The sequence below is a fragment of the Hemicordylus capensis genome, chromosome 1, assembly GCF_027244095.1.
Source record: "Hemicordylus capensis ecotype Gifberg chromosome 1, rHemCap1.1.pri, whole genome shotgun sequence".
NCBI classification, from domain to species: domain Eukaryota; kingdom Metazoa; phylum Chordata; class Lepidosauria; order Squamata; family Cordylidae; genus Hemicordylus; species Hemicordylus capensis.
Genome location: NC_069657.1, coordinates 384,260,929 through 384,281,608, shown reverse-complemented (window position 1 = coordinate 384,281,608; position 20,680 = coordinate 384,260,929). Strand labels below are relative to the sequence as shown.

At 44.8% G+C, this 20,680-nt stretch overlaps 1 long non-coding RNA gene across 1 annotated transcript; it reads left to right on the top strand.

Moving 5' to 3' along the window:
* The first annotated feature begins 844 nt into the window (after positions 1 to 844).
* Positions 845 to 11,414, top strand: LOC128342134 (uncharacterized). The gene is made up of 3 exons (XR_008314786.1): positions 845 to 945; positions 2,283 to 2,479; positions 11,301 to 11,414. It is a non-coding gene; the product is annotated as an uncharacterized LOC128342134 (long non-coding RNA).
* Positions 11,415 to 20,680: the final 9,266 nt, after the last annotated feature.

The following is a 20,680-nucleotide window of genomic DNA, read 5'->3' as shown; positions in this document are numbered from 1 at the left end:
CCTGGCTGAAGCTCAATCTAAGCAGCTAGTGGGAACTACTGGGTGTGCCACATGGAGAAGGATCTTCAAGTCAGGACTAGCTGACTCCCAGCAGAGGTATGCAAGCATTTTTTTAAAAAAATTCAGTATTCCATTTATTTTCATTTTTTAAACCCTTGTTCATTTCATCACTCATTAATTACTATTGCATTTTATGAATCTATTCTTTGCGTTCTCCATTAAGTTTTGCAGCAAAGGCGGGCATCCCTGGGAGCATGGCAGAGTGCTGGGCTTTTCTTCTTCTTTAAAAAAAACATATTGAGGCTGTGCACATGACCAGAGACGAGGCATGCAGGTGGGGAAGGCTGCACTAAATGTACCTTTTCCCAGACGATCCTGGAATGTTGGTGGGAAGAGGGAACCATGATCTGACAGGATCTGCGCTGTTTCATGCTTGTGAGAACCAGGGCCGGAGCAACATGGTAAGCACAGACTGCATTGCAGGGGGGCGCTGACATTGGGGTGTGTGTGAATGCTGCTCCCATCTCCCCACTGTACCACCTTTTCCCTGTCGCCTGCCACTGCACCACTCTTGCGAGGCAAGATTGGGTAAATCCAGCCCGGATTTACCTGATCTTGACATGGCTCCCTCCCTGTGGCGCTCTTTGGACCGGAGGTGGGGTGGCTGGCCCAGCTGCTGCTGCCTGCCTGCCTTCCTCCCAGGAAGTGTGGCTGCTCCTGGCCAGGGCCTCACTGTGCACAGACTCACTACACGTCACGTGAGTGACGGGTGGAGAGCACACACACACACACACACGAGGCAGACAGTAGTGAGAGGGAGTGGTGGTTGGCTGCCTGGAGCAGAGAGGAGGCTGCTGGCTGCGTTATATGCTGCTGAGCTGACTGTGACTCTGGCTGTCTGAGTCGGGGAGGACTGAGGAAAATAAAGAAACAACATTTTGAAAAGTAAGCAACCTTGGTCTGGAGGTAGTGGGGGAAACCATTGGAATGTGAATGGGGGAAATGCAAATAGAGGGAGAGATGAGGAGGGGGGGCAGGCTGCATTGTTACTGCTGTGCTGGTTCACAAAAAGGGGTGAAGTAAAAAATGGTATTTTAAAAAGCAAGTTTGCAGTGAATACAAGTGCAATGTATCTGTGTGAACTGAGAAACCAAATGCAAGATAAAGCGGGGTGGGTGAATGGGTTTCATTGTTACTGCTGATTTACAAAGTGGGGAGCATGAAGTAAATAAATGCGTATTTTTAAAAGCAAGCATGCAGCAAGTACACAAGTGCAATGTATCCATGTGAACTGAGAAATCAAGTGGGGGAAAATAGGGAGAGAGAGGACTGAGAAATGGGTAATGGTGGGGGCTGGGGGAAGCTAGGCAAGGTATGAAATGGAGGAGAGGGAAGGAAGGAAAGTAGGATGAAGAAGTAAAGAGGGAGTCAACCCGGCACAAGAAGAAAGGAAAAAAGAGAGGACACAGAGACAAGCAGTTCAGTGGAGTGGGGGTGTTTAACATTGAGATCTTGCCTGCTAAGTAATCAATTCAATAAAGTGCTAAAGCTGCTGAATAAATGATTTTTTTAAGACTTGCATCAAAATAAGACTGTAAATCATTTGGGGATTTTTTATAAAAGCTGCCTTTCTCTCCTGCAGTGTTCCCTCTAATTTTTGTCATATGTGTGTGGAAATGAGTTTTGTTTCAGCATCAAGGCAGTGTGAGCGCATGTGCACTCAGAGTGGGGCTTTCCTGATTCAACCTGAGTGATATCTAGAACTAACTGAGCAGACATAAAAAAAACTTGTGCGGGAACACTTAGAGGGAACATTGCTGCTCTCCTGTCCTTCAAATGCTTGCTTACTTATTAAATCTTAAGAAACTGGGATAAGTCCATATATGCCATTCTGTTGTCTGGTTTGAAATTAGATTAGTGGATGGATTGATTTGAGTCATGTGGCTAAGAGTCAGCATAAAAATGAATATGTTGTTTGTACATGTATACATGTATTTTGTCATGACACTTGTATCCTGCCCTTCCTTTAAGTGACTCAGTGTGTATGATTCTTTCTTCCTACGATCTTGTGAGGTGGGTTAGGATAAGAGGGAGTACCTAATTTAAGGTTATCCCCTGAGCTTCCTGACTGAGTATGCAAGGATTTGAACCCATTTCTCATCCAACACTCTAACCAGTAAACCACACTGGCTTTAAACTGTGTGGGGTGCTGAGTGTACATAGGAAGTTGCCATATACTGAGTCAGACCATTGGTCTATCTAGCTCAGTTTTGTCTTCACAGACTGGCAGCGGCTTCTCCAAGGTTGCAGGCAGGAATCGGAAAAACAGACTTGGGAAGAACTAACCTCGGGAAGAACTAACCTCGGGTTTGAGCGATAGAACCTCTTTTCGAGGTCCCAGAAAGAAACCTTCAAGGAAACGGGACAGAACAGGTGCCCTCATACTAGGGAATTGGAACATTCCCCTTCTTGTAATCAGGTTAGTAAATATATGTCATTTATGCAATGCTCCTGCACAGGAATAGGGAGGGAAGACGCGACCAAGAGGTTCACATGGATGAGACAGTAAATCTCTTCTGGAAAAGTTTGTATGGTTATGTGCAAAAAGACAAGAGTATCTCTTCTAAACAGCAATGGGACAAATTATGGAAATGGACGTAACCCACCCCCCCCCATTACCTGATGTGCCTTGTAATCCCCCATCCCCGAGTACTGCTTACATATACTTTATAACCCTGTGGGTCTCCAAATCCTTGTGTGTAAATCTTTGTAGATATATGATGTACAAACAACTACTTTGTATATAATTGTGCTTTGGCAATATGCTTTGTGCTTTGGTAGTTTGTTGGTTCAATAAAAAAACCTTGTCCTATAAAAAAAATTCATGTCCTATCTTGGAGAAGCCAGGGAGGGAACTTGAAACCTTCTGCTCTTCCCAGAGTGGCTCCATCCTCAGTTTCTTATTGCTGAGGGGAATATCTTGCAATGCTCACACTTCTAGTCTCCCATTCATATGCAACCAGGGCAGACCCTGCTTAGCTAAGGGGATACGTCATGCTTGCTACCACAAGATTAGCTCTCCTCCCAATTTTATGCCACCCCAGTATAAATCTCAGGGTGGTTTACAATTTTAAAAGACACACACCACACACAATAAATCAGCTAAGCCAGTTCAAATATAGATTTATAACTTTAAAACTTAAACAATGAAACAAAGAACTAAAAGACTGATTAAACAGGTATGTTTTGAAATTCTTCTTAAAAACATCCAGAGATGGGGAGGCTCTAGTTTTGTTTGGGGGCACATTCCATGGTCCTGGAGGAGGAGACAGTGTAGGAGACACAGGAGACGGAACTCCTCATTTTAGCTGTGAAACAAGTAGTGCAGTGGCTGATTTTGTTTGCTTTTATCACATTAACCCTTGGCCTATGACAGCCTGTTCGTATGATGCTACGTATTTACTGCTCAGTACTTGTTTTTATTCCGACTATGCATTTGTCCCTTCACTGCAATTTTCTTCTTACAGCATTTGATTTGAAGGAAAAATAGTAGCACCATGGGAACAAACTGAGAGTTCCTAAAGGAGTTTGAAGAAAGGGTGTGTGTGTAGCTTGCCATTAATACTGATGAAGGAGGAGGGTGCCAATTGATAGGTTGCAGCAGGACGCCAGAACCCCTAGCATCAGCCCTGGTCAGAACAGACAGAAAAAACAGGAAGTACCCATCAAAAAGCAAAATGAGATAAAAAAGCTTGTGAGAAAGCATAGACTATTTGTTTGAAATACTATAAATCATTGCCCCTGAAGAAAGTCTCTTGTGGCTAAAATGCATTGGGCTCCAATAAATGCTTCACAGCACCTTGAGATTTTGTCTCTTGTTTTGCTCAAGAGAACAGCCTTACTTTCAAATGCAAAAAGAGAGTCAGCACACTTCCTGGTTGTCACTTCCAGGTTGCCAGCATGTCTCCTCCCCACCCAATGCTTTGGATGTTGCATTGGTCTGGAACTTGTGGGCGGGGAAACATGGCATTTGCAAGCAGGAACTGCTGGCTGGGCCCCTGGTTTTCTTTTTACACTTTGAAAAACTGTTAAAAAGAAAGTATAAAGAAAAGACTTTATACTTTATATAGCTCTGCCATGCTCTAAAGTGAGTCCACTGCTCCTTTCATTATAAAAATGAATGGGATCTGAACAAACCGAATAGTCCATTGGCTCAATTGGGTCACACAGGCATTCATTTAATGATGAAAGAAAACTGCATGAAATGGGCCTAACTTGGTTCAATTGCCCACTCATTCCTAAATGAATGCAGATCCCTATTGTGCTGCCTAATAATGCTCCAATACTGTGAGCAATGAGAAACCCTTGGAAACTGAGGATGGGTCATAACAGCTGGGGGAGGGTGGGGAGAGGGATCTGGATTAAACTGGTAATTTGCAGGGCAGGAGCCATGCCCTGTGACAAGGTTGCCATGCTAACGCTTTGCTTCCAGCACCCTCTGATGGCTACCAACTTTTCACCCAAGATGACACCTTGTAGTCCCTGCACTTGACTTCCAGAAAACCTTGTGGTTTGCCAGAAAAATCAGGTTTCGACACATACCTTGGTGCATTAAGTCACCACTAAATTAACACAGATTTCATTCTTTAACCAGTCAAGAGTCAATAGGCTTGTTCCAGTGCTGTTAAAAGGTATGCACGCTGCTTGCAATCTTTTACACATATACTCCAAACAGCCAGAACACTTATCATTCACTTCACCTGAGAATTCATATCATTTTTCTTCACAATTTTGTATGTTACCTGAGAGAGTTGTAGCTGGGTACAGGTACATTTCGGTACAATTCCCTGGCAGGGTAAACACAACTTTTTCCCACCATTGGCTGTCTCCTAGGCATTGACATTGCTGACTGAAGTAAGATCAAGTAGTAATTCTAACATCAACTGTTAAATGTTTGTAACTAGAGCACTTAAAGCTCTAAGAAGTTCCATCAGCGCTCAGTGGCCATTTCTTACATCTTGGCTTCCATTCATCTTGCAAGTAAGCAAACATCTTTGGTGCCAAATCAATAAATGGGTCTCAGTGCTTTTGTGTAATTAGATATGTATCATCTGCCAATACCACTGGAAAAAATATCCTGGCTGTCAGTTTGTTGGCAACATGTGTCACACTGAATGGGAAGTTATATAACCTTTTGGAAATGACTGTATTTTTCTCATGCCATCATTTACTTGTCACATGCATTGGCCCAAATCTTCATTAGAGGTTTCAATAAAATTAATCTCTTCTTCATTTTGGCACCATCCCAGGATTTAGTCATTTTTAGAAAGAACTTCCTATTCTGCTATGGGAAATTGGACATTTGCCAAGACTTTGATTGTAAAATGCAGAGTGAGAATACAATAAAATATAGGATATCTGTGAATTCGTTAGTTTGTTCGTTTGCCCAAGCAGAGCACATTTTTCATTTGATAAAATGGTAAGCTCTCCCCCACACCCTATCTAGGGATGTGCAAACCAGCTGGAGGTCAAGATAGTTTGCCATCAGACCAGTCCGGCTTGAGGGCTTGCCTTCTAGCTGAACTCCCTGGATCAGTTCAGGGCTGGTTCGAGGTTATAAATAAATAAATAAATAAATCTCACACATTCACCACTGGGTCCAGTGACCTCAGGGGGTGCTGCCATGGTCACGGGTCATGACCCACACCATGCAAAGAAGGGGCCAGATTGGCCAGATAACAGGCCAAAATGGCCCTTGGAAGAGCAGGGGGAAGCCGATGGGGGGAAGGGGAAATGGCTGAGACTTCCTGCGGCTGCGCCAGCACCTCCCAAGGTGAGTGTATGTTTTTTAAAAATTGAACTTTAGAACCCCCAAATCAGTTCAAATTTGAGCCGAGCTAAGGGTCTGTTCAGGGGACACAAAACCAAACACGCCCAGTTTGGTTCAGACTCGAATCAAACTGGGCAAATCTGTTTTGTGCACACCCCTTTCCCCACCATTCCGCTTTCATCAAGGAGCAGAGTGATTACTCCATGTTTAAAATTTAATTAGCAAGAGCACCGTTCTTGTAAGGAGCCAGAAGAACTCTGTTGAAGGCTTGCTGCACAGCTCGGCATGCAAAGACGGTGACAGGCAAGTGATTTTTGCTTGAAACCCTTGTTCATTGCCAGAAATGTGTCCTTGAGGATCAGTTAGCCCTCACATACATATTTCTGGCAACAAATAGGGCTTTTGCAGAGATGGGTGAAAATTGCTTCCCTTCCCCCTTCCCACATGCTGTGCTGCTCAGCAAGCCTTCAGTGCAGCTATTATCCTGTCTCCCTCCAAGGACAGAGACCTCTTCATGCTGTGGGAAATGTGGGTCTTTCTTTCTTTCTTTCTTTCTTTCTTTCTTTCTTTCTTTCTTTCTTTCTTTCTTTCTTTCTTTCTTTCCTTTACTCCCACCTTGCTTTTCTTGTGAGCAAACCAAAGTGGTTAACAATAACAGTAATCAAATTAAAAATAATCAGAAACATCAAAGCAGTATAACTGATTTTTAAAAAGCAGCAACAAAAACACCAATAATATAGCAGCAGATTATATCCAATAAGAAAAAAGAGGACATAATCCTTAACAACAGAAGCAAAACAAGGCATACCACAAGAATCTGGCACCATCAAAGGCCAACCTAAAAAGCGACGCTTTTATCAGGTGATTAAAAGTAAAATAATGAGGCCAGGTGGACTTCCCATCATGGGGAATTCCAGAAAGCAGGTAGAAACCTGTGTAGCTTTTCTTCCTACCTTACTTCCACACAATCACTTCTGCCCAGGTTTTCCTCTTACCTTGCTTCTACACAACCAGAAATTGGGAGCACACATAGTTCCCAAACCCAGGTAGAACATAGTTTTTGATTGTGTGTGTGACATCTCTGCCTTGTATGACTACCTGCTGTACTTGATACATGGAACAGGACCTCAGGGCCAAATTACGCTTTACTTTTGAGTTGACCCATCATTATCAAATGAGTTTAAAGCAGGAAGTGAACTAGAAGTTATCCTTTTAATGCCCCAAACCACTATAGTGGCACAAGGTGCAGGACCATGGCATGATGCAGTGAGGGGAGGACTAGTAATTTCCTCCTCTAATATTTTTGCACTGAATATTGCCATGCACCCCTGCAAGTACCGATGACTCCTCAGCCCATATCTCTGGACTACATCAGTCAGTCAGTTCAAGCAGTTGTTAAAATTCATTCTGAGGGCTGGGACCAGGCCTTAGAGATGCATGTATCCAGCATGAATGAATCTTTTGGCATTCTGGGGGTATGCAAGTTTACTCTTAAGAATTATTTTGTCAAATAGAATTCAGAACATATGCAATACAGAAGGGCTTTTTGTTTCAATAGTGGCCCTGAGGAAAAGTCTTTTTTGAAATTTGTTGGGAATAATAAACACATTTTAGTGTACCTTAGAGATGGTCTTTCCGGTTATTCATTTCATTATTTCTGAACTAGGCCTGAGTCTTTACTTGCTTTTTAGTTACAAGGCATGTTTTATGTGCGGAGGAAAGTTTCTGTCAGTGTTCAGATTTTTCCAGCAACCACTAATCAGGGTATATGGGATTATATACAAAATGTCCCAAATTCTGCCCCCACATATTTGTAAGCAGAATTTCTGAAATATTTAACAGAACTTACCAAGTTTCATTGTAAGCTGACTGGGCCTCAAAGAAGCCCAAAGCACCAGCACAAGCCTGTACAATGTGGATTGCACACTCCCTGTCTCCATCAAGGTGGCGAGGCAAAATATGTGCCACACAATGCACTTCATTACCATGGAGGGCGTGTCCGGCTATGCACCTCATTTTCAGCCCAACCCAGGCCGATGGAGCACTTGTAGACCTGGCCTGAGGCAGGTATTATTTTCACTCAGTTCCTCCTCCATCACTGGCTGTCCGTTCCTTGTACTGGCCTCTCTCCGGAGGTTCTCAGTACTTGCCACCAGCCTCCTTCTCATCCTTGGCCAGCCCTTTATAAGCCTCTCCACATGATATGCACTGCCCGCCCCTAATTATGGGGCCAATGCCCCCCTTTATTCTCTTTGATTTCTCATCCCCTCCCGCTGCTGCTTTTGCCTTCCCTCCTCCTCCCACTCAGACCCCCTCCATTTGGGAGGCGCGCTGTCAACATCATCTCTGCGTGCCTCCCTGCTGTCCCTCTCAGGGCTTGGCATACTCATTGCCCGCTTTGTGGCTGGTACCTAGCGCTGCTGCGGCGGGCTGGGGCTTGGTGGGGATGCACCTGGCCTTCAACTGCTCTCCCTCTGCCTCCTCCCAGCTGCAGCCCATCCTCGTCTCTTCGGCCAGCCTCATGGTTGCTTCCTTGGGGGTAAGGCTGTCTGGCAGGATCAGAGAGTGTGATCGTGTAGTACATGTGTACAGCACTCACAGTTGTTTTGCATTATGAGAACTCCGCATAAGGCTGGACTGAAATGCCAAGAAGAGTGTATCCATCTCCATAAAATCCCAAACTGTTGAAAATGTCTAACCAGGAGAACAAAAAGGGAAATAATAATAATAAAAAAAACAGAATCAGACAGTCCAGGTCATAATCCAGTCAAGGCAGAATTCAGCTGGATTTAATTGCCGTTACACACCTTCAAGCACAGTGCAGAAAAAAGGGGAAGTTTGAGGAGCAACTCCTCACTTAATTTTATCTTTGAGGTGGAAAGGCACTTCAAAGGGGGAGAAAAAAAAAAGGTTTTGGAGACTGAAGGTGTGGTTTATTAGGTTTGGCAGGGGGAGTTCAATAAAATGAAGAGGGAGTCCTTAAATCATGCATGGAGGAACAACAGAGCGTCAGGACAAATATCCCTGGACTGTGGGGCTCAGGGGGCCTCCAAGGCTTGTTCTTGCCCTCCCCCCATTGCTCCTTCTACCCTGCCACACTCCCCACTGAGGCTGGTCATGCCCTCCCGCTGATTCAGGGGACATGTCCAGCTCTGGGAATACAGTGCAGTAGCCCCTCACCTTCTCCAGCCAGCAAAGCACTTTCTTTGCTGGCTGGAGAGGGCATGACGCCGATGTATGTTTGTTCCCAGCTCTGGCCATGCTCCCTGTGTCAGTGTGCCGATGCAGAGGGAAGGGGTGTAGCTAGCCCACGGTAGCACACTTGGTGGCCTTAATGGCTTGTTTTGGGGCTGCCAGGCAGGTGCCAGCAACCTATCTTAAATGCTTAGAGGCAGATCTGCACCCTTGCCTCCAAGTGCATATAGGACAACCTATCTGGGATCAAGTCTTGGCACAACAGTCAGGTGTGTGAGGATTCATGACTTACGCAGTAGAGAAGGAATAAGTAAGAAGGGCATTATCGACATTGGTTCTTCCCAGCGTGAAAGGCATCTCTAGACATAATTCACAGTCATGCTGCCTCATAGGAGCTTAGTCTTTTAAAAATGAAAAAAAGGCTGACAATTCAAATGTTCATTAGGTGTGCGCACAAACCGTTTGATGCCAAACTGGTTTGCTCCAAACTTGTCCGTTTTGGCAGCTCAGTCGTGAACTGAACTGGGGTGGTTCAGTCCATGATAGAACCAAACCAAGCCCAGTTCAGTCGGACTGGTTCAGCATTGAAGGGCAGCTGGTGGGCATGTCAGCAAGACAAGTAGTTTAATGTGGTTACTGGCGTAACTGCCAGAACTGCCGCTTGCTCCCCTGGTGCATCCCAAGCACACGGCAATCCCTCTGTAAGCAAGCCACCTGTGCGGCAGCAGTGTGGTTCTGGCCTCACACACAAATGGCCTCTGAGCCAGAACCACGATGACACCACACGGGTAGCTTGCTTAAAGAGGGATTGCCAGGTGATTGAGCTGCGCCCGGGTATGTGTGAAGAGCAGCACCTGCAGCTGCGCTGGGCCACTTTTCTCACCACCCCCTCAGCTGCCCTTCAGTGGATTCCACTCCACGTTTTACTTCTAAAGGGGAATCCTTGCTGGATTACCCTTTGCAAGTATAGCTGCTTGAACGCCCAAACTGTTTCATTCAAATGGACCGGCCAGTTGGTTTGACTGAACTGGTTCGGCGGCATGTGGTTCGGTTCAAATTCGAACTGAACCACAATTTTTGGTTTGTGCACACCCCAAATGTGCATGAATTAGATGATACAAACCTCTTGCTAAGACTGTTCACTTTCAAACCCTTTGTCTGAAAGAGCTACTCTGGTGTAAAAATCATGCTCAATGTAGAAATAATACATGATGTCCGAGAGAAAATCTGAAAATGGACAGGATATTTTTCATGTCAAAGCACCTTAAAACACACACATTAAAATGATGTGAACTGTTCCCATATGAGCACCACACTACATCATTTTAGCATGTTTGAACTGGCTTTTATATCACACTCCTAAGCATACTTCAATTCAATTCATGCTATGAATCATTCAATCATAGCAAAATTCATAGCATGAATTGGCTCTAGTACAAACGGCTACTCGTGTGAGCTGGGTAATACGACAGAAGTATATTCACAGAAAATGCAGCAGAAACTTTAATGATCTGGTCCTTCTGCATCCTTACTGTGCCTTTTGAGTAGGGATGTGCAAATTGATTCAGGTACACAATTATTTGTACCTGATTCTACCTGTTTCAGGCAATTTGTGGACAAAACAAATTACCCCTGTGCTGTCTGTGCGAGCTGCCCAGATTCAGGTCCAAAACAAATCGCCCAGATTTCAGACCTGAACAAATTGTAGATTTGGGCCTCCATTTTGTAGAAATCTCTCTTGCTGTCTCCATTTTGTGTCAGGAATTTTTTTTAAAAATCCCACCCTCCTAAGCTTCAGATTGGTGACTTACAGAGTGCAATGACTGGCTGGTGATTCCCTCCTGGTTCCAGATTGGCTCAGTCCTATTCAAATCTTGTTTTGCCAGGAGTGACTGATCCAGCATTGGCTAGGGGAAGGGTCAAAGAAGGGACAAGGGTGGGGGGAGTGTGAAAGAGGGATTTTCAAATGTACTTAAGGAGGCAGGCAGCACCATTCTGCCTTTCTGCCTTGTGGGAGAAGAGAGAGAGAGCCAGAGGAGCTTTGCTTTGCCTTGCCCGCCTGCTGCCTGGAGTGGATTCTCTGCTTTTTGTTCCTGCTATCCTGATTGAGGAAAAGGGAAGATATTTTTTCCCCAACCCCTTCCTGCTGCTGAGAGAATCATTGCCTGCTTCTGCTGTCTGTGCCAGCCAGCCCCAGAGCCCCTGTGGCCACTGGCTACCTGGCCAACCCCCAGCCCCCTTTGTTTTTAATTGTTTGTTTTAATTAATTTCCCAGGCTGTTGTCCCTGCCCCCCTCCACCTGTCTGGAGACTGAAAGGAGAAGAAGATTGAAGTAGGCTAAACTAAAGAGAACGGACCAGAGACCATACAGAAGTGGACAACAGGATGCAAAATGGGTAAAGTCCTAGACTGAGTGAGTTCTCCTTCACGCGCGCGTGTGTGCGTGCACACACACATATTGAATTGTATATTTTTAATTTTTTTTCTGGTTGGAGGGAGGTTTGACTTGGTTTTTATAAGGGTTTGCATTTTTAAAAGTTCTGTTTAGTTCAAAAGAAGTTTAAATAGAGGTTCTATCTGTGGGATGGATCCCCTTATTAGCTAGGTAGTTAGGTAGTTAGGAAAGGGAAGGGTAGCCTAGCCTAGTGGGTTAAAAAAAAAATCTGTCTTTTCCAATCCCCCCCCGTCCAAAGAGTTTGGGATGTGGTTTTTTTAGTTGCAGTTTTTAAAAACAAAGACCTCTAGCCCTCTCTGCCCATTTTGTCACCCTCCTCCATTTCAAACCTTAAAACAAAATTAATCACAAACCTATTTCCTGCCCACCAGCCTACTGGCACTGGGCACACTCTAGCTGTCTCTCTGCCCACTTCTCACCCTCCCCATCTCAAAACTTAAAACAAATCCACTGAAATCCCATCTCAAACCCTAAAACAACTTCTGCCCACCAGTCTACTGGCACTGGGTGAGCACACTCTCTAGCTGCCTCTCTGCCCATTTCTCACCCTCCACATTTCAAACCTTAAAACAAATGCCTCCAGCCCAAGCCTATTTTCTGCAGTGCATGCCCACCACAACCCATTGACAGTGTGTGTGTGTGTGTGTGTGTGTGTGTGGTGCACTCTGCTGAAGTCAGCCCAGCCCCTGTTCTTGGCCCTTCTCCTAACTGAGTGTCCCCTGTGCTGAGACATTCACCCCACCTTTGCCCCATGTCCCCCAATTCTTTCCAAAAGTTTTTTTTTAAAAAGTCAGTGTTTTAAAAAGAAGCCCCAAAAGAGATGGCTGGGAGGGGAGGTAGAGTGCCAGGTAGGGGGAGGATTGTTGCTGCTGGTCATTGTGGGTGGTGGCGACAGGGGTGTATTCCCTGAGGTCCCCGCCCCTGCTTTTGTGCACAGGCTGGACTTCTTTTGTCTGCCTGGTCCTACACCAGGTCCTGCGGCCAGGCAGGAGTTTGGGGGGAGGGCCTCCCCTGCCAGGGAAGAAGTTCTTCCCGTGGCAGATATGGAGGTAGTGCAGTTGGGGTTGGCTGCCAGTCCAGCCAGATCCACCTTGCCACCCTCCCCATGGTCCCTGCTGGGGGGGTGGGGCGAAGGTTGCATCTGAGGAGGTCCAGGAGGAAGTCCCTGTGTTTCCTGTCCTTGGAACTTCCCAGGCCAGCTTCCCAGGGCAGTGGTGGTGGCGTTCCCCAGAAGGAACCAGTAGAAGCGCCACCACCAAAGTGGCCACATGCCATAGGAGAGTTCAGCAGTATGGTGTGGGATCACTTTGAGCTTTGCTCTGGTGATCCCAGCCATGCTGTCTGCACCCACTGCAAGGCATTTGTTAGCAGGGGCAAAGACCCTAAGCATTTCAGCACATTGGGTCTGCTGTTGCACCTGTAGCAGCATCACCTGGGGGTCCAAACCTCTGCTGGCAGTGGCACTAGGCCAAGTGCCTCTAGCAGCAAGCAGTCAGTGGCTCCTGATACTAGGCAGGAAAGCTGACTGAGCAGTGGATGCAGCCTCTGGGGAAGTGGTCTGGTCACCCCAAACCCTAACTCATAACCTGGATCACTGGGGAGAGGATGGCATTGGACGATCAGCCACTTCAGATGGTGGAGAATGTTGGCTTCTGCCATGTCCTCCAGCTGCTTGCCCCCAAGTACAAAATCTGCTCAAGCACCACCTTCAGTAGGAGGGTGGTGCCCTCTATGTGTTGGTCTGGCTGCATGCAGCCGGGCCATGCACAAGTGTGCACTTTATTGCAGATCTCTGGATGAGCCGCACTGGGCTGCACACTGCCTTCATGTACCTGACAGCCCACTGTATCCATCTCCTCCCATGCAGGCAAGCCTTGTTGGGCAGTTTTGCATGTGGAGGTGATGGACACAGACCACAGGTTGGATGAGTTGTCGATGGTCATGGGCCAACAGGTGGGACTTGGCTAGCCAGGGAGCTGTCATGGCTCAGACTTCTGACTCAGAAGAGTCAGAGCAGGAGGATTCGCCTGCTAGTGAGGCCTCAGCGACACAGCAACAGGATTTGGCAGGGAGACCAGACTCTGGAGCTGAGGATTCGCAACACCTGCCAGACATGATTTCTGATGGGGAGGAGCCTGGGATTTCACATGTCTTCAGAAGGCGTTTCAAAAGGCAAGCTCAGTGGCAGTCATGCAGGTGCAGGAGATCATGAGAGGAAGCCGAAGTGCTGACTCAGGGAAGCCTGATTGGCTGCTGGTTCTCTTGAGCCATATATATTTAGCAGTCTCTCACTTGCTCAGATGCTGTTTGCAACTTTCGCTGGCAGCAGACAATGTGCTATTTAAATTCCAGACTTTTCCGAGTTCCAGTTTGCCTTGTTTATGCTTTCCTGCTTTGTTCCGTTAATTCCTTGTTCTGGTGTCTTTCGCTCATTTCATTTCTTGCTTTGTGTTTTCTTTTCACTTATTACTCAGTTATTGTTAGAGGGGGGTACCTAGTTCAGTTCAGGGGACTTAATTCATTTACTATTTTCTTTGTGAGCCTTTTCTTTTCTTTTCCTTCTTGCAGTTTTGCTGCTGCTTTCTTATCTCACAGGGGGAGTGCTGAAGGGGGTTGCAAATCCTGTTGGGTTATCCAAGCTAACAGATTTACGACAGGAGCCAACCTTCCACCAAGGCTTTATGGTCATCGACAACACAGTTAACCTTAGTAAAGTGGCCAAGCAGGTTCAATTTGTGCACATCGCTTGTGTTGAACATATTTTGAACCTGGTTGGGTACAATGTGCCTGGACTTAACGAGGTGAAGACCAAGTGCCAGCAAAGGTTAGCTTTGGATCCCACCACAGATCCTGATGCTTCCGTGGCCACTCTTGTGGACCAGTGCCGCAAGATTTCTGACCACTTCCACTGGAGCGAAAAGGCAAGGCGCCTGCTCAAGGCGAGGCAGATTTTGCTGGGCATGTCTGAAAACTCGATCTCTTAGGATGTTCTACCCAGTGGAACAGTGCCTGTGGGAGCAAGAGGGCCAGCATCCACAGCCTGGCAAGGCATAGTGGCTTGGATGTGTGCGACCTGTCCACTCCGGACTGGAAGCTCCTGTCTGAGCTGGTCTTAGATCTATCTATCTATCTATCTATCTGTCTGTCTGTCTGTCTGTCTGTCTGTCTGTCTGTCTGTCTATCTATCTATCTATCTATCTATCTATCTATCTATCATATTTAATACCGACTGATATGAATATCTCTAGGCGGTGTACAAAATATAAAATATTTAAAAGTCACAAACTAAAATACATGACAATAAAAACAATAGAAAAAATTATTAGTATTCGAGCCGTTCTATGCTGCCTCAAACAGCTTGTGGACTGAGGCAGTTATGCTGAGCCAGGCTTTGCCCACCGGTCTTCTCCTTGAGAAGACGATGGGTGATCTCCAGGCCACTTTGACCATTGGGGACGTAATTGCCCTGGCAGGTTGGCTGAGGACTGGGATAGTGGAATGGCTCACTACACTACACTGCAAGGGAATCCTTTACAATAACTCAAAGTTCATTAATAAGGCATCCAGATTAGGGTTGTGCGTTTTTTTTCCCCCTGTTTTGCTTTTGGCCCGAATACAAAACACCCCAATTTTGTTCTTTGTTCGAAATCAGCAAATCCAAAACACCCCAGTTTTGTTCTTTGTTCGAAATTGCAAAATCCGAATCTGAAACATTTTGGATTTTAAAAAATGGCCCCAGGGAAAAACTAGTGGGTGGGGGTGGTAGTGTCCAATGGGTGGAAACTACCACCCAAATTTCAGAGGGATCGGGCAAAGGGCTGATTTTTGGTGAATTTTAGAAGTATAGGATTTTTCCCATAGGGAAGAATGGAGGTTTCAGCAAAAGTATGGCTTCATGTTGGGGGGAAAGGGGTGGCTCAGAGCAGAGTAGGGTGGTTGGTAGTGCCCAGTGGGGGCAAGGAAGCTGCTAGAATTATTTCAAAGGAATTGGGCAGAGGGCAGATTTTTAAAGATGTTGTGGAGTTTGCGCGTCTGTAGAGTTCTTCCCCACAAGGAATGATAGACCTCCATAATTTCTGCCCCATAACTGCACTTGGGGGGCACCAGGGTGGCCCAGAGTGAGTGGTGGTGTAGACCACATAGGGTGCCAACCACCCCCATGGGTTGGTAATCCATGGGGTACTCGGTTCTATTGTTTCTGAGATGTTTTGAGTGTGGATTCAGATTCTCTGGTAGCATATGAGAGTGGATACATGGTTTGTCATTGAAAATCTCTTAATCTTCGTTAAGGAAACCTTAATGAAGCATAAACTTCAACAATTCCTAAGAAATCAGCCCTTTGCCCTATTCCTTTGGAATCTGGGTTGTGGCAGGCACCCCTTGGGGCACTGCCACCCAACCCACTGTTTTGCCCCTCAGGCCCCCTTTCTACCCCGAATCTGCCCCAAAGACATGCCAACTTCAGAAATTCTTTAAAAATCAGCCCTTTTCCCAATTCCTTTGGAATCTGGGTGGCAGCAGGCACCCATTGGGGCACTACCACCTGAACTACTCTTCTGCCCCCAAATCCCCCTTTCTGCCCCGAATCCACCCCAAATAACATCAACATCACACATTAACAACAGCAGAGCTTTGGAAAAAATGAGGCAGATTTTCAAAGGTCATGCACATCCACATCCCCCACACCTGAAATGCAATTGATCTACACACAACAGTGTGAAACAACAACAATGAAATGCACACTGCCCCACTGGCCAATGAGGGTAAAATTTATCTTTAAATTTGCTTAAAAGGAATAAGGAGGCAATTGCCAGCAGATCAGCTCATGCTTTCGCTGGCCAATCTGCAGGCTGGAAGGGCTGGAAATTCAAACAGATGTCATAACTCAAAATGGAGACTGAAGGAGAAAGACTTTTTGCGGTTGCAAAATGGAGTTCCAAAACAGCCGAAACAACAAAATGTTTTGTATCCGAAACAGGGACGTTTTGTTTTGGCTACAAAATTTTCTGTTTTGAGCATTGGGTGTTTTGTTTTGGCTACAAAACAGCCGAAATGGCCTGTTTTGTGCACAAAACGTTTTGTATCCAAAACGAAACGCACATCCCTAATCCAGATTACATAAACAGGACACAATCCAATACACACTCCATAATCGCCTGATTCTTTTTGCAGTTAGAATGGTCAGCAGGCAACAGTTCTTCTATGCTACACTTTGAAGAGTGAACAATTCTTCAGTAGATGCAGTCATATCTCCAATGCACCAAGGTCACACTGCTGAGTATTTAAGTACCATTTCTCTCAGGCTGTAATGACAGAAAACTATAAATGGCCTTGTACCCAGTGCTTAGCAAACTTTGAGGGAATTTAGATTCAAATGTGGGAGCAGGGGGAGTCCTTTCCTGATTTATGGTTGTGAACTTCAGCTCAGGGTTAAACTAAGGGATTAATGCATTCACTAGAAATAACTCAGACATGGGCAATCTGACACATATAACAAAAACAACTCTCACACTGCAGTCTTGGTACTTCATCAGTAGTTATACAAGGGCTGCCTCAAGCCGAAGTCAGTTATATATCCAGAACAGTCAAAACTTTCAGTTGTAGGTAATAGATACGGTGCCTAATGATGTACACATGCTATTGGGCAACCATTTCCAATGCTTTATGTATTGGCTACATACATCTCAGGTACTTTTACAATCATAGAGCTATCCTACGGGTCTTTCCCTCAACCTTTTGTCCTGAAACAGATGTCTGATTATTACAACTTTCTTGTTATAATGGCAAATAAGACTGCAAGCAAGGTTCCACAGAACATGCTTTATTCTCCATTGGCACAGAGCCCCAAAAGCATATTGTCCAGTCATTTTAGGTCAATTTTTAGCAAATAACAGGGGGAAATCCAAAAGTTTTGAAAACTGGTATAGAAGTTGAGGACACTGTTGTAACTAACATAATAAAAGTCCTGATCATTATGACTTGAGCTTTGGCAGTCATCTTGGAATGCAACAGAACAGAGGAAATGCCCCTCTCTGGCTGCATCTACACATAAGCAGAGAGAGATTCAGGGCAGACCCTAACTGAAGTTGAAAGGAGACAAAAGGGAAAGGAATACAAATTCTCTCCCATGAAGTTTCCAAGCTAAACAAAGCTTCTCAGCTTGTTACCTCCCCATCATTATCAGAAGTGAGGGAGCGGATGCAGGAGTGTGTGGCGTGCCCCCTCCTATATCTATTCAGGTAATTGCCCAAAGGTCTCTCTCTTTCTTTCATGAGACTTTATTTGTCCAAAGGAGCTTACAAGGGAGCCAGCCTGACTTACCATGATCAATAACCAATAGTTATGCCTTATCTGGACTGAGTCTCCTAACATCGGGAATTCCTCAAGGAGGACCTGTAATCCCTCAGTCATGCCTCAGAGAATGCTTTTGCCTATAAAACCCCCCTCAAACATGGCACATGGCTCACTTGTGCCCTTGCTTCATGCCACCACTTTTGCCACACTCACCATCAGACACTGAACCCCATGCTGCCCAGGTACACCTCATGAGCTCCCTGGAGAGAAGGATTCCCACAATTAGATTCAAGCAGCTATTACCAATGCCTTTTCCTTTTCTCTTTCTTTCACCCTCAAGCTTCTTCCCCTTCCAGTACTGCAAACCTGCTTCAAGAATAACTTGCCTCTTTTTCATTTCCTGTACCCCATTATCCCTCAATAAACCTACTCTTTATTTTCAAGGTCACGTCTCCATTCTCTTCCAATGCATCCACAAGTTCAAGTTTTCTTGAACTTTGTGGTTGGAAATCATCCGCCAGCAGTCCCATTCCTATGCTAAATCCACCTGCTCCAGACATTCTCCTGCCACTTATTATGTGTAATTGCTCAAAAGGATTTGGGATGTGGCAGTAGAAAAACTGGTTAATTCCACTGTGGCCAGTGCCATGGACTGTCAAGCCTTAGGCTTAATGCAAACCCACCAGATTTATCTGAAGCAGGTGAAGATGATATTGACCAGAATGACACAACCACACATTTTCAGTCACTTGGAACTTAAAATGAAGAAGAAAGGTCCAACATTGTCATTAGCTTTTAACATTCTGATTTAGATGAAGGTGATGTCCCTGAGCAAAGTTATGAATTGTATACTCCCAGTACGAACCAAGCTGTGAAGCAAATAAGTTTCCCTCCCTAAATTGCAGCTTGTGGATTAGGCCTAACAGGGATACCATGTTTTTTAAAAAATGCACCAGTTTTCTACCTCTTGCGTGTTGTGGAAATAAATGTGCATCTTTACATCTTTCACGAACAGCATGCACTCTGTCCTCCATGCATTCTTTGAATCACATAGCAAAAAAGAAGGGGGTTGTCAGCCATAACCCCCTCTTGTGGCTGACAGTAATGTCATGCTTTTTAATTATATTTAGGTTTGGTTTTGCAGGAAAAGTTTATATGAGTGAGCTACAGACAAAAACAAAAACAAAAAACAAACCAGGGATGGCGCAGTCGCCATGAAGTAGCATTCTACAGAAACCTTCACTTTACGGCAAAAATATTGGTTGAAATCTACATCGAACACCATCTTTTTAATAGAGAATTTGATGCTCTACAATTTCCATATCTATTTATCCATCTGTCTGTCTGTCTGTCTATCTATCTATCTATCTTTCTGTCTATCATATTTTTATAGCACCTGATATGTACATCTCAGGCGGTGTATTCAACATTTTCTCATCAGAGCAATGGTTTGTGAGATATACGTGAAAAATGATTTTTGGCTGCCATTTTCCCAAGATGGTAGCCAAAGCTCAACATAATAAGAAGGACGTTTATTTATTACTTTGCCTACAATAGTGTCCTTGACATCTGTACTGATTTTAAAACCTTTGGGATTTTTCCTCCAAAAATTGAACTAAAATGACTGGACTAAAAGAGGGCTGGCTCAGCACAATATAGTACTCTTCTGACCAAATTAAGGAAGCTCAAACAGGACACAACTGACAATAAGGAAATTCTATGGAATAATGTCTTTAGAGGTCAATTTATATTATGGCACGTGTCAAGGCCTTAAACCTCAGGCCTTCTCACTACCTTTTCTCCTCACAAGGGGAAAAGGTTTGCCGGCCCTCCAAAAATCAGAGTTCTGATAATTTTAGCTTTCATTTTTTAGTAAAACCCATTGGTGTTCATGGCTACAGAGATACAACAAGAATGAAATAGGAACAACTAGGAGGTAAGTAAAGAGAACCACCCATTAGTTCTTTAAATTTTGCAGTTCAATTTATAATAATATACCACAGGCTGACTTTACATTCAAGAGTAGTTATCTTACAACAAAAATATTATTGTAGAATGCATGCAACATATCATCAAAACTAGTATGGCATCTTTCAGGCTTGTGACAATAGTATGCAAATTATGTTAACTGGATAGAAATGAAATATAAAAGCTCTTGATACATTCAGTGTGGCAGGCAGCAGCAAATGCTGGCTGAAGAAATGACAAACACTTATAAAAACATAAATAATAATACAGACTTCTATAACATTCTCAAGAGTTCAAAGGACTTCACAAATGTATATTATAGGCTGCCAACTCAAATGGAAACCATTTTCAGAGATATTATTTTCCAGCATGTGGGGAGGAGGGGTGTGTGTAGAGTGTGATCAAAAGGAAGTGCAATGAGGTTCCAGATTAACAGTCTCCCCAAGCCCACCAGTTTCCCCCCTCGATAAGGTCATTTTTGTGGCCAGAAAAATGGGCAAAGAAATCCCCGATTCACAGACCTCACCAGCATCCCAGTTTGTTCTCAGATGAACTGCTTTTTGTGTCCACAAGGATAGGCGAAGAGGTCTCAGGATATAGGGCTCCAGTTTTTTCCAGATGAACTGCTTTTTGTATCTAAATAAACACAATAAGCTTAAAGACCAACAGTCAGTTTCCTTACCTTTCCCCCAATCTGCAAAAGACTCCATTCCCTCTGCTGAAGGGGTTGTGCTAGCTATAAAGAGCACAGGAGCATGCAACTCATTGAGTCTTTCAAGACATATGAGAGTTAGCTTTGAGCAGCTTCTGTTCCTCCTTTCCCCACCTCATCTAGTTATGATAGTGTGGTTAGGAACATAGGAAGCTGCCATATACTGAGTCAGGCTATAGGTCCATCTAGCTTATTATTGTCTACACAGACTGGCAACGTCTTCTTC